The sequence below is a fragment of the Ambystoma mexicanum genome, chromosome 1q (assembly GCF_040938575.1).
Source record: "Ambystoma mexicanum isolate Mex_15411 chromosome 1q, UKY_AmexF1_1, whole genome shotgun sequence".
NCBI lineage: Eukaryota > Metazoa > Chordata > Amphibia > Caudata > Ambystomatidae > Ambystoma > Ambystoma mexicanum.
The window spans coordinates 473,045,003-473,059,737 of NC_090922.1; the positions used below are offsets into that span (position 1 = coordinate 473,045,003).

General features: G+C 48.8%; 1 protein-coding gene across 1 annotated transcript in view; it reads right to left on the reverse strand.

Moving 5' to 3' along the window:
* Positions 1 to 14,735, reverse strand: part of LOC138528956 (interferon-inducible GTPase 5-like) — a 178,868-nt gene that overhangs the window by 34,717 nt on the left and 129,416 nt on the right. The window lies entirely within an intron of this gene.

The window sequence follows — 14,735 nt, forward strand, 5'->3', positions numbered from 1 at the left end:
GCCCTTCTCTTATTCTCTTTGGAGTGGGAGGGTCTTGGGCATTCATAAACCTCTCCATTCTTTCCATGCATAGATGGAGCCTCTCCATGGTTTCATGGGGTACCTGTGAGCGGTCTAGCGGGGGAAAATTGGTGTCTTGTAGCTGAAAACGGCTCGACCTCTCCCATAACGTCGAGGAAAGTGTCCCGTCGCCCTCCGAAAAGCCTGCAGGTGTGCTGGAAATCCCTTCGACTGAAGGAGATTGTCCCTGTGTTCTCGGCCTGTCTTTCGACCTTTGCGTAACGCTCGACGCGTCTTTCGACGTACGCTTGTGGGCGTCGGCTACCACAATCCTCGCCAAGCTCTCAGCGACTCGTTTGTCAGCGGAGAGCTGTGGTTTCGACGTTATGGGTGTCGAACGCTCTACGGCGGAATGCGCTTTCTGCTGATGCGCTCCGGCCGATGATTTGGGGGCGGCGCCCTTATTTGCCGAAAGCCCAGTCGCTGGTCGCGGCTGCGGTTGCGAGAGGGGCTTCGAACCCGAACGGTCCGAGGAGGCCGCCGGTGAAACCTGCGTCTCCTTGGGCGCTGATGCTCTCTTTGCCCTTGGCAAAGAAGAGCCATGGGTTGTGTGCTTATGTGTGGTCTTGTGTGCGTCAGTGTCGCCGGGGTGTTCATCCCCATAAGCAGGGCGTGAGCCGAGCCCGTCGGGGCCGGGGACAGACGGCGAAGCGCGTGTGCGCTCCCTAGAGGGGTTTACGTCTTCCGTAGAGGAAGTTGTGGTATCACGTTCCTCGTCACTGTCGGAGGTAGCGACGGTGGGTGGGGCGTCGGCCTTCGACATAGCGTAGGCCGCCCACCTTTTGACCCTACGGTCTTTTAGAGTCTTAGGCTTAAGAAGCCGACAAGCCGTGCAACCTTCCTCCTTGTGATCGAGGGGCAAGCAGCGGTTACACCGTGAATGCTTGTCCTTCCAAGTAAACTTGCCCTTGCAAAGCGGGCAAAACCTAAAGGGTGTCCTCTCCATAGCCGAGGCAATAAAACGTGATAACCACCCCAAGGGAAAGGAAGGGGAAAAGGAAAGGCATTCTCAGAAAAGATTAGAGATGTCCCACGACCCCCACTCTCCCTACTGTGTTTGGCCTGCGAGGCCAGGCCACGTGTTCGGCAACGCCGAAGGATCTCCTCCGCTCGTCCCCTCCGTCGAAGATCTTGCTCGGCGGAGACAGCTTCACAACAGCGTCGAGGGGGGGATCGATATGTTCTATATTAATATAGGAAAACGACCAAAGGTCGAGGAGATGACATCTGCAATGTCTCTCGAGGAGCTCCGCGTAAAGGCGACCATTAGCTGGGCGGTAAAAAACAATCTGAGGGACCTCGACGCGTGAGGGATTGTGGGTACTACACACGTCACTATAGGGATAGTGTTACAGACACGCCTTGTCGACGTCCCCTTTTCGACTACGAAAAACAAAATGCAATACTCCGCAGTGACCACTGGATGTCGGACCTATGCACAGCATGTGATTCTAAGCAGATTAACAAACATCAGAACTATGATTATTGGAACATGATCAAGTGGTATGTAAATTGCGGTTTCTCAAACAGAAATTTTATGAAAAGGGAGACAAGGCTGACGCACTATTAGCCACCAGACTTAGAGAGCAAAGAGCGGAGCGCAAGGTAAAGGAAATAATAGAGGACTCCACCCCCTCAGCTCACACTCCCCGCACCATCCCAGAGTGCTTTGCCAATTTCTATGAGAACTTATATACCTCTGAAATAATAATAATAATAACTCCCAGCCAATTAGACACAAACTTCTATCTATCTCCAATCATCATGCCCACAATAACGTACGCAGAAGCCGAGCTCCTTGACTCCCCGATCGTTGAGCAGGAAATCCAAGATGCAATCAAAAGGCTAACTCTGGGCAAATCTCCGGGGGAAGATGGCTGCACCGCTGGCTTCTATAAAACTTTTAATAAGCAACTAACACCTTTCCTAACAGAACTATTCGCCGAACAGAACTATTCAACGAGATAATAGACAACAGGGGCGACACCAGACTCCTTCAAAAGAGCACTGATAACAGTGATCGCCAAAGACGGGAGAGACCCTAAACATTGTGGATCATACCGTCCCATTTCCCTCCTTAATCTTGATGCCAAAATCTAGGGTATTAGCTACAAGACTTGAAACATTAATGCCCCACTTAATTCACCCTGAACAGGTCAGGTTTATACTGGGGAGACAGGGGGCCGATACCATGCGTAAAACACTATACCTCATCCACGCAGCTCAGAAACTCCCCAACGATCCTGTCCTTTTATCAATAGATGCTGAGAAGGCCTTTGATAGAGTAAAGTGGGAATTTCTGGGAGCAGTCCTGCAGAAGGTTGGAATAGGCCCGAGAATTAGAAATGGAATATGCGCGATATACACATCCCCCAAGGCGTCGATATTTGTAAACGGAGAATACTCCAGATGGTTTGAACTGAAACGCGGGACTAGACAGGGATGCCCCCTCTCTGTAATTCTATTTGCACTCTCCTTAGAACCCCTTGCACAAAAAATGAGAGCTGACCCTAAAATAGAGGGAATGCGACTAGGGGCAACGGAATATATAGTAGCACTCTACGCAGACGACATCCTCCTACACATAACTAATCCTTCAAAATCCATCCCTCACGCCCTTAATCTAATAGACGAATATGGCCAATTCTCCGGGTTCAAAGTAAATAGGACCAAGTCCATACTGTTCCCCCTCCAGGGATCCGCTGAAGGGAATGACGCTAGGTTTCTCCCATTAGGCCTCAAGCTGGAACACACCACATTGCAATACCTGGGCATACAGATCACCAGAACCCTGAATGACCTGTACAAAGCCAATTTCCCCCCACTTTGCCAGCGATTCGCAGCCGATCTTAAAAAATTGAATAAACTCACGATTTCCTGGCTAGGGCGAATTAATGCTGTCAAAATGGTATGCCTCCCCCGATTCCTATACCCCTTCCAAATGTTACCAGTTCAGATACCGAAAGGGTTCTTTATTGAAGCCAAAAAGATTATGGTAAGATTCATCTGGCAGGGGAAGAAAGCGAGAATCCCATACAATACATTAACACTTCCCAAGGACAAGGCGGGAGTGGGGCTCCCTGATCTGAAAACGTACTACAACGCCGCCCAGTTGCGCATCCTAATTCCACACCTCAGAGATCGTAAAAACCTCACATGGGTGCAAATTGACAACCACTGTGTCCCCAGCCACGGTATCGGAATGGCTATGGACCCCACATAAAAGGGTACAAAGGAGAATCAAAGGCCACCCCATATTGAGCACCATATGGAGTATGTGGCGAACAGGCAAGGAAATGCGCAAAATCACTACCTGGCCGTACCCGCTCAGTCCCTTATGGTCACCTGGCATAAACAATCACATTCCCAACGTGGGAAGGTTCCAATCATGGTATGAGGCGGGCCTAGAAAGGGTGGGGCAGCTGCAGAGAAAAGACTCGTTCATCACTCTACCTGACCTGATGGAAGCATTGGGTATATCCACATTCCAGTATATCCAACTAAAAGGTGTGCTAACGAAGCCTGAATGGTGAGATAAACTTAAAAGAGACCTTACCCCATTCGAGAAACTTCTAAATCCAAAATGAAAGGCCTCATATCTGCAATGTACCAAGAGTTAATAGCAGCAGGAGATGGATCCACGGACCCCCCCCCCCCCCCCCGAGAGCTAGATGGGAAAAAGACATTGGGGAAGAGATCCACCCCAATCAGTGGGAAATAATGTGCAGAGCTGCACCCAAAACATCCATATCCAGTCAATACAAACTTCATGTCATTAAACTCTTACATAGGTGGCAATACGACCCCCTCAGACTCTCCAAAATGTCCCAAACAATGAGCCCAAGATGTTGGAGAAAATGTGGGGAAATAGCCAATTATTGGCATATGTGGTGGGGTTGCCCGCGCATTAAAGTGTTCTGGGACGAGGTCCTGGGGTGTATCAAATAAATAGATGGTATTCAAAGAGACGCCAACCCCTATTTAATACTATTTAGCCTAGAAAGAGACGAAGATGGCTGGATCAGAGGGAAAGGTCTGACCCCCAACCTACTGTTGGCAGCTCGGTCCTTATTGGTGATCAAATGGAAATCCACAACTGCTCCCGAGAAAGAATGAATGGATCAACTTAGCCTCAAACATTTACTTGATGGAAACAATTACTGCCTCCCTACATGACAAAGCCGCCCAATGCGAAGCTTTGTGGATGGACTGCAAAAATGAATACCTCGCAACAACCTCCAATTCCCAACCGGGGGAGCCCTCTGGGTCCTGATGCACGATAAAAAACCCAATAAATTATCATGGAAGAAAACTCATATTAAGTACTGACAGAGCAACCAAACAATAGAACTGTGTTCACTATGCCTTCATAGTTCCCACACTACTACAACGTTCATATGATGTGTGCTAAATCAAGGAGGGGAAGGGAGTGGGTGTGGGTAAAGTTTGCTAGCAAATGAGATACACCCAGAAATATAGAATTAATGTTATGTTATGAAAGTTAAATGATATAACATGTTCTGTTTTTGTTCTTGTTGCTAACAAATGTGTATTATATAATGTGAAATTTCTTTTGTCAAAACTAATAAAATAAAATAAAAAAAAAAAAGAATCCCAGCAGTCTGTATTTCAAACGCGTATATCCATTTCCCAGCCCCAGAACTAAGAGGGAGGAGCGCGTTACTCAAATTGTTTTTATCCATCAGAGCCCAGGGCATATACTCTGCTCTCCCAGGTCCTTTTTGCAACAACATCTGTGTGCCCACTCTCTTCTTGACCCTTTTATTCCCACTTGTCTTTGTCCTTGCTACCACTACTTGCCCAAACCTGTGCCTCAATCGCGGGCCCCACAAACTCAACTCTGAGTATGCTCTGGTGGCTCTTCCTCCGCTCAGAGTCACCCACAGTTGCCCATTCCTCTTCCTGCAATTGTCACTCTTGCTCCCCATTTGACCTTACTGCCCCATTCCCTACACTTTCCACATCGCAGCCATCATCTTCCCTCTTTTCAACATTTACGTCCTTAATCACGGTACTGTCTAACCTAAATAGAATGTCCCCAGCCCTCCACACATCTAGGCCATATCCTGCTTTGCCCCTTCCTTCTTTCAGGGCCTGTAATAGCGGCAGGTCTGCATGTGGGGAGGGGTACTGTTACTTTGGCACTTGTGTTCCTCGCTATCCTCAATCATCTTCCACAACCCCCCCATTTTGTTATCACTTTCAACAGTATATTCTTGTGGGTGTTTCACTTGAGTTTCCTCTGTTACAAAGCCGGCCCGTCTTTCTGGAGCCACGCCCCGCTTTAGTGAGCAGAGAGGATTTCTTTTAAAATGGCTCCTACTAAAATCGCTCAGGATACATGCGTTTTTTGATTTAGGGGACCAATCACTATAGATGAGCGTGGCTCTTTTCTTGTTGATTGGCCTAGGGATTCACAAAGTACGGGGCAAAAAACTAAGACCACGTCAGAGTCACCACTGTAAGGGTAGCCCAATTTACAGGGGTACCACTTAATTATACCGGTACCCCTATTCACGTTCACACCAGAGTAAAGTACGCCCCTCTAGGCAAGTAAGGCCAAGAGTCTATCTTGCAAGGATAACAAATGTATTCTTTACAGATACGAGGATAGGAGCAAAGAATTCTGCTGCCTGAACGGTCTCTGTCCCTCAACCGTTCCTTTCTCCTGCAAAGTGGAGCAAGACAGGAGCTTATATACACTTAACTTGCTGTAGTGGCATCTCTGGATATGGGCATGGCTCCATCCCACACCGTCCTGCTTCCATACAAGGGATGCTCCAGTCTTCCTTACTTCATGGACGGCGATGTCTGTTTTAGGACATGCTACTTTACGTATTGCTAGCCTATGCAAAAATACACTGTAGCTTCATTTTTGCTACCTATGACTATTTAATGTACAAAAACATTTTCCAGTCATTCTCTCCATATCTCATTCATTTCCTTCATATTTCTAATCTTCTTTTAAACCAGTTTTTCATAATTCTGTTTCTTGGGTGCATCGAGCATGTAAAATCACATTTTAGCATGCATGGATTTTTGCCAGACAGCAGACAACCGGTGAGCCACTTCCGTGTGCTCTGCCAGAGTTAAGCCTCAGTGACGCAAAACCGCATGAGCTCTGCGATCCATTTTTTGCGCAGACCACATTCCTTTTGGCAGAGAGCCTGCTTGGAGATTTTTTTAAACTAAATAGGATTTTACAAGTTTATTCATCTAATAGTTATTTGCACCTTATAAATAACTGCCTTCTTTTAGTGCCTGCACATGTCTGTGTATATATGATTATATTTGCATCAAAAAGCTTTCTCAGTGCACCTCATCCCCCTGGTCTGTTGTGCCTAGAAACAGTCAAAAGAAGTCTTACCTAATTCTAAAGCGCTTGGGAAGGAAGGTGGTAGCTCCTTCCCAGCATTATCCTTACAATAATACCAATATCTTAATAAAAAACTGCCACATGGTCTACAAAACACACCCGTCCATCCATCAATTGCTCTCACGTCCCCTCTTTCACCCACATATGTCCACACCCCACTTCCCTGTTCTCACATGTCCCACTTCGTGTCAACCCCTAGTTGGTGTTGCTGCAAGAGGTGTACTTACATCTGCGTGTTCACCAGACGGTTCCTGTACAACACTGAAGGTTGCGCATTTGGGTCTGGTCACTGCAGATGGGCGCTGCCCCTCCAGAAGTGCGGCCTTGAAGTCTGCATTTTTCCAGGGGTCACTGGGATCACATCGGGGTCACGAGAAATGTAGACAAACCCCTCAACGCTCACACCAGAAAAAAATTTAGCCCACTAGGGAAAATGGCCCTGCACACCTCTTGCATGGAGAACAAGGATTTATCCATACAAAAATAAGATATGCCAACAAACAACTCTACTGCCGCAGAACTCTGTAACCAAAATCAGCATCAGCACTGAATTATAAGAGCACACAGCGTCATCAGTGATGTAAGCTACATAGGGTACTTATCGCTGCGGCTGGTTGGTATAACCCTATACATAGGCTACCTGCTCCATACAGGATGCCAGGTCATTGGTCCCATCTCCTCTTGTCCCTCTTCGTCCACGTGGGCTCCTCCTTGCAAGTCACCGGGCGCTAAGCTACATTTACTTAGCCTGGGATAAAAAACAATCAACTTGGTATCTCTAACCTAATGTGCACCTGGTACTGCAGACATGGGCTAGGAGGATACGTTTGAGGTCACCGCAATTTACAAACCCCAGCTCGACTCCAGCACGTCAGTGCCCTTACAGCTTTCTCCACCCTCGTTTTAGATTTGTAGTTTTTACACCTCTCGGCACCTCGCAGCACAAATCACATGACAGACTAGTGGGGGCAGCCTGTCTTTGCTTTCAGATCTTTCATGATCGGTTGGGGGTGTAACAGCTTTATGGTCAGTGGTCTGGGACTGGCTGGTACTTTGGAATGCTAGGGACTTGAGACTGGGGCATTTGGGCTCTATAACTGGCTGGACAAAGTTTGAGGCTTGTGCCCTCCTTCTCGTGAGATAACTAAGTGCATGGAGCTCACAGCCCCCATGGTCTTGCAGGGTGCATGCTTTCCTGGGGTACGAAATGCTGATAGACAGAGACAATGGAAGGTATATGAATCTCTACAGCTCTGGCCCTTCTCACCACTGCCCATGCTGCAACCTATTCCACTGTGTGCAGGCCTATTTCCATGGTTATAGCGTTTCAATCCTCAATTTCAATATGGCTGCTTAGCTCTAAAATGGCACTCTGCTCCTCACACACTATATGCTTGTGTATGCACTACTTTGTGAACAGTACACCTTCCATTGACACCACAGTAGCCCCTATCCCATCTATTACAACACACTGCAAGGCCTCTGCCTCACTGGGAACCGCTTGGGTGCCTGCGATGATCGCCCTTGCTTGCTTACATTAACCAGGCCATCATTGACCGTTTTCAGACACTAAAAAATGTGAATCCCACCTGCTCACTGTTATCCCTCTCACATGCACGCTTCTTCAACTTCACCTCCATAGCTTCCAATGGTGTGATCGAGAAAACGCACTAAGGAATATAGTTGTGCTCAATGGAGAAGGAAGTGGTCCCCCACTGGATACTGTTCCTTCTGGTGTAAATGCTGTCAGGCTCGGGACGGAACAGAGAGAAAAAAGGGACTCTGATAGACCAGCACACTGTATGCCATCCTCCCTGCAGAACTGCACCGGCTGCAGAAGGTATACATTGCTGAAGGCAAAAACAAAATCAGTGCAGGATCTTTAGTTGTACCAAACTGAGTCTTGTGGACATGTTGACTTCCCCGACCGCTATTTGTGCATCCACCCATTCTACCTCTTTCAACACGCCCAGGTCCTGTTCCCACCCAACTCTGACCCTGCTCAACTTTGCGACGTGGTGGTAGAGTATCGTGAATGCTTCCTTGTCGATGCGCTCGGAAAACAGATGAACCTCCAATAGCAAGCGATTAGGAATGTTAACGTCTCTCCCTAGTTCAGAGTGCAGGGCGTGTCTTAACCTCATATAAGTGTTCTGATCTCTCCTGATCAGCCCATGTCTTCCACATATCTCAAGGAATGACAACAGGTGAGGAATGTTCCATCAACGACATTCCTCACCTTGATTATACTCTAGTAGCCCACCTACTGTGTTTTCCCCATTCAATACCTCCGGTATACTGTGTTTTCCCATATCCCATAGAAGTGTCAGCATTGTAACTACCCCTCTATATCCCATGGCTCCTGCGAGTTTGTTCCATCCTTCTATGACCCTTTGTGCTGCTGATGGTAAGTCCGGGCCCCGTGGGCACCCGTACAGTATCTGCAACAGGGTTTTGTCTCCCATTGCCCTAACCTCCAACTGAGTATGAGCTGGGCCGGTGCCCCCAAAACCCCACTTGTTTCCCTTCATCAGCTGTGCTGCTCAATAGTATTTGTATATGTCCTGCACCCCTAGGCCACCCTCCCACACTGACTTTGTTTTTTTATTCTTTATTGGGTTTTTAGATAACATTACAAACAAACACACACACACTTCATAAACAAACAAACAAAAAACAAGGCTGGCTGTCGGCCCCAAGCGCGGGTATTCCTCCGCTTGTTCCGTCTTCGAGTAAGCAAGGAATCTCTTCGCTTTAAGGTGTCTTTCCCTGCAGTGGTTTTGAAAGTGTCTTAGTTCATGGCCACCATTGCTTGGAGGTTTGACCTGTATTTATCCCCTTTACCGCTCCTCCTCCCCTCCCGGCTCTTCCTCTCCGCTCTCCTCCCTGTTTTCGAATAAGCTCTGCATCAGTGAGTTCCATGCCATTATTTTTTGTCCTGTTTCCCCTTCACCTTTCTATACTGCCCTTATCCACACTGCCGTTTCAGTCATCGCCCATTTCTGAAAATCTGCCCACCATGAGTCTATCCTTGGGCCCTCTCTCGATTTCCAAGCCATCGCTATCCGCCATTTGGCTAGTATGCATATCAAGTCTTTCATTTTTGGGAGGTGCGACCTATTCTTGCCTCCTCTTGGGAAGAGGCCCAGCAGGTACATTTCTGGATTTCCCGCTTGTATTTGGAGTCCACTTCCCGCCACCTTGCTTCTGATTCCATCCCAAAAGACCTGTATCACTGGGCAGGTCCAGAACATGTGTATCATGTCCGCGTCCTCTTCCGGGCAGCGGGGGCATGTGCGGGGATCTCCCAGCTTCATCCCATTCATTCTCTTAGGTGTGAGGTACGCCCTGTGTGTAGTATATAATTGTGCTTGCTTGAACCTTGCGTTCCTTGATACGTTTTTGGGGTATCTCAGCGCCCTAGCCCATTCATGATCACTGAGGGGTCTTCCTAGTTCGTCCTCCCATCTCCCTCTTGTTTGTAGGACTTGTGGATTCTTGGATTTCAGCAACTGTTCGTATAGCCTGGAGGTTGTGTGTCCCCCTTCCGATATATCATACCATGCATCTAGTTCTCCTCCTGTGTCCTCTTGTTCTGGCCACTCCGGCCACCTCTTCTTGATTGTCAGCATCATTCTATTATATAGGAGGAATTGGCCTTCGTGTATGTCATATTCTTCCACCATATCTCGGAACTCCACCCATTGGTCTTCCCTCCTCAAATCTCCTATTTGCGCTATTCCTTTGGCTTCCCAGTGGGATCTATACATTGCAAGTGTATTTGTGTCCTTGCCGATTATTTCCGCTAGTGGAATCTGCAGCGAGCAAGGGTCTTTGGTCCCCTGGAGTCTTCATGCCCTCGACCAGAGCTCTGTTGCTAACCTAAGCATGTTGGGTAGGGGCTTGGGCAGAGGTTTGTCTATCCATGGGATTTCCCGTAGGTAAAAGGATCTCAGTGCTGGTTGGAAGAGTATTTTGTCTATTGATTCATCTTCTCCCAGCCATTTAACTACGTATTGGAGTTGCCCTGCCAGGTAGTATCTTTCGAAGTCCGTTACTCTGATGCCCCCCTCCTCGTGGTCCCTCTGCAATGTTGTCATGGCAATTTTACACCTTCACCCTCCCCATAGGAACCTCTGTGTCATTGTGTTCAACTTCATGAAGAAAGCTCTGGGTATGGCATGGGGAATGTTCGTGAAATAGTATAATAGTCGTGGGAGTGCTACCATTTACAGGATGGCCGCTCTCCCTATCATCCCCAATGGGAGTGTCTCCCAGAAACCCATGGCTTTTTGTATTCTATCTAGGGCTGCCTGTGTATTATATTCGTGTGACTCTGCAGTGTTCTGGTGTATCTCTATTCCCAGATATCGGAAGGAGCCCTGAGCCCCAGCTACCCCTATATCTGGGAGTCTGTCTCGGGGGACCTGTCTTAAGTCAGCCAAGGGAATAAGACCGATTTCTCTCTATTGATGGCTATCCCTGAAAGTCTGGCGTATGCGTCCGCCACCTCCAATAGGCAGGCTAGGTTGGCGCGCGGATTTTCAACGAAAAGAAGGATGTCATCCGCGTACAGCGAGATCTGATGGACCACCCCGTCTATGTCTATCCCTGTGTCCCCATACTCTGCCCGGAGGAAGACCGCCCACGTCTCCAAAGCCATTATGTACAACATCGGTGACAGTGGGCAGCCTTGTTTGGTTCCCCTGTATATCCTCCAAGCTTTTGAAATGTGCCTTCCCGTGTTTACTCTCGCTCTAGGGTCCCTGTACAGCAGTCTAATCCATCTGAGAAATCCCTCCCCCAAACCAAAGTGGGCGAGGACGCTCAGCAACCACTTCCAACTCACAGAATCAAAGGCCTTAACGGCGTCTAATGACACTACTGCTCATTCCTCTCGGCTCCGATTCGTCTGTTCTACCATATAGTGTAATCTGCGGAGGTTCCATGACGCGTTTCGCCCTGGGACGTAGCCCGTTTGGTCTGAGTGGATCAACGTGGATATAACCGATTTCAGACGGTTCGCTAGAACCGTTGCAAGTATTTTGGTGTCCTGGTTGATGAGGGAGATCGGCCTATATGACGTGCATTCTACTGGGGATTTCCCTGGCTTTAGGATCAGGACTATTATCGTTTCCGACATGCTATTTGGCAATTGTGCATCCTCGTATGCCTCCTGATATGTTTCTAGCAGTTTTGGGGCAATGGTACTTTTGTATGTCTTATAGAACTCCCCTGGGAGCCCATCCGGGCCCGGGGTTTTACCCGAGGGGAGCTCAGAGATCACCATTTCAATTTCCTCTACAGTAATCGGGGCGTCCAATAGTTGGGCCTGGTCTGCTGTCAGATTCGGTAACCTAATCTCTGCTAGGGCGTCTGGGATGTCTTCCGGCTCCACTTCCGGATTAGGAGCATTAAGCCGCTCATAGAAGTCGGCGAACAGGTTATTTATATCTTCCTGATTCCTAACCTCTGTTCCTGTATCATCATTTAACACTGCTGTGGGGTCCCTCTTGTTGTCCTGTTTGGTAAGCCACGCTAGTAGTCTACTGGGTTTATCCCCTTCTGCATGCAATCTCTAAGTATTTCCCATAATTCAGCTTCCCCAGTTTCTCCCAGAGTACTATATATCTTGTTCTTAGCTCCAGTAGTTCCCCGGGTTCCCGGCCCGCCCTTTACGCCCTTCGTTCCCCTGTTTTAACCTCCCTTTCTATTTCATCCAGCTCAGCCACGATTGCACCCTTCAACCCTGCCGTTTTCCCAATTGCCGCCCCTCTTATCACTACTTTGAAGGCGTCCCAGAGCATGGCACTGCTCTCCACGCTCCCTTCATTTTGTTCAAAGTAATCTTCTATCACCTCCTGCAGATATGCCTCAAATTTGCCCTCTCCTAGTGCTTCTGCGCGGAGGCGCCATGTTGGTATTGGGGTTTTCCTCTGTGTGTGCGCCCATGTTGCCAGTATCGGGGCATGATCTGAAATTGTACGTGCTTTAATGTCGATTCCCCTGAATTCTATCAGAAAGTCACTGCCAGTGAATAGGTAATCTATTAGTGTAAATACCCCATGGGGTGCGCTATAATGTGTGTACCCTCTCCCGTCTCCATGTACCTGCTTCCAGACGTCCACCAGCTGCAATCGTGTGAGGGTCTTGTGAAGCTCCCTGGCAGGGGGTGCTGGCTTCCTGTGCTTGTCATCCGACCTGTCGGGACGCGGGTTCAAGGTGCAGTTAAAGTCTCCAGCCCAGATGAACGTGGTTCCCCTGTACTGAGCCAGTTTGGGCGCTAGGTTCCTGAAAAAAGCGGTGGCGTCGTGGTTTGGGGCGTAGGTGTTGATCAAGCATATTTCCCTGCTTTCAAGCATCCCGTGCACCAGCACCATTCTTCCCTCCTGGTCACTTACCTGTTTTATTAGCTGGAACGGTACTCCTGGTGCAATCCATATTAATGCTCCCCTTGCATGTTGTGCTGTATACTTGTCCTCCCCATTTCTTGTTCAACCTGGCCTGTTTATTCGCTGTCAGATGGGTCTCTTGTAGCATTGCTATCTTGACTTTCATTCTGTTCAGCCAGGCGTACACCCTGAGTCTTTTGACATAAGCATTGAGTCCTTGTACATTGCAGGTTGCTATAGTTATTTCATCAAGGCCCATATTTGTATTGTTTACTCTGGCTCTGTTGTCCCATAGCCTTCCATTCGTGTTTTCCCCGGTTTCTTCTCTTTCCGTCCGGTCTTCGGGGCGTGCCTCTTTCCCCCATGCCCTTCTGCCTCTGCACTTGGGGTGATTTCCTTCGTTACATTGCGGTCTGTCGACCTGGTACCTGCTCACTCGAGCCGTTTCATGTACATATACATTGTTCCTTCCACCCTTGAAGCCGTGGGCCAGCCGGCCCTGCCTACAGCCAACCAACTAATAAACCATAACTTCCAAACTAACGCCCAGCCACCCTCCCCCTGCTCGGGCCTCGCCGCTTCTCTTGCTCTGTCCCTGGTAGAGGGACTGGCTCGCCGCAGCGTGATGTCTCCAAACTGGCATCCGAACTTGTAGAACTTTCTGAACTGGGGGGTGGTTTTCCTGTGCCATCCCAGCTGGGTTAGAGCGAGTCGCTCCTTCGTGCTATGGAAATGGCCTTGTCAAATCACCTTGACGTCTTGTTCCTGGGGTCTGTGCTCCTTTTCACCGGGGCCGATTCTCATTATTGTTCAGGTTTCTCCGTCCCTGCTGGGGGAGGCCCTGCTGGTCCATCCATATGTGGGCTTCTTCCGTTGAGTCAAAGAACCATGATTTCCCTTGGTTTAGTAACTTAAGTTTGGCCGGATATAAGAGCATGTATCGCACTCCTGCCGACCCGAGACGTTCTTTGGTCTTTGGTTGGGCCTCATCTTGCTCTTTGTTGCTGGACCATGACCGTATAGTCAGGGTAAATAACGATCTTAGAGGAGTTCCTTATAATCTCTCCCCTTCTCTTGAGAATGTTAGTATCTTCTCACTGTCCCTAAAGTTCATGATCTTGGCAATCATCGCTCTTGGGGGGGGGGGGGGGCCCCGGCTGTGGCCTTTTGGTCAATGCCCTATGTGCCCTCTCAACCGCAAAGCCCTGGAACAGTGATCCGGCACCAATCTCTTGGAGCGGCATAGATTTGACATATTCTGTGGGATCTCTGCCTTCCTCGCCCTCCGTAAGTCCGATTATGCGAATATTATTCCTTCGTGCCCTTCCTTCCGCGTCCTCGGCCCTCTGTTCCAGGGTCTTGATCTTCTGTACTGCCTCCGACATTTCTGTTTGTGTGGCCACAATGTCCGTGGTGTTTTGCTGCACTTGCTGTTCTGCCATTGTTACTCTTTCTGTCAAGTTTCTGGCATCCTGCCGAAGAAGGCCCACGTCAACCATGACAGTGTCCAATTTGTTCTCCAAGGATGCCTTGAGGGCCCCTATCGCCGCGTCCATCTTGGCTTCAAGGGACGTTTGCAGAGCGGCTATAGCTTCCAGGATCGGTCCTTCCGTAGTTTTTCCTGCTTGTTGTCCAGTAGCTGAGGAGGCCATTGCCGTAGTAGGTTGGGCAGGTTGTTTATTGCCAGGTGGTGTAGTGAACGTTTCTATGCTGGTCTGCTTTGCCTTCCCCTCGGTCTTTCGACTTGGCATTATATCATCGGGGCTCACTTGGTGCAGCCCGGCCCTCAGTTAATCCAGATCGTCGCTTCCTGGATGTCCCCCCTCTGTGCGCACGGTTTCCCTTCCTGGGTCTCCAACCACTGCTCTGGGTGTTGCCCGTTTTTC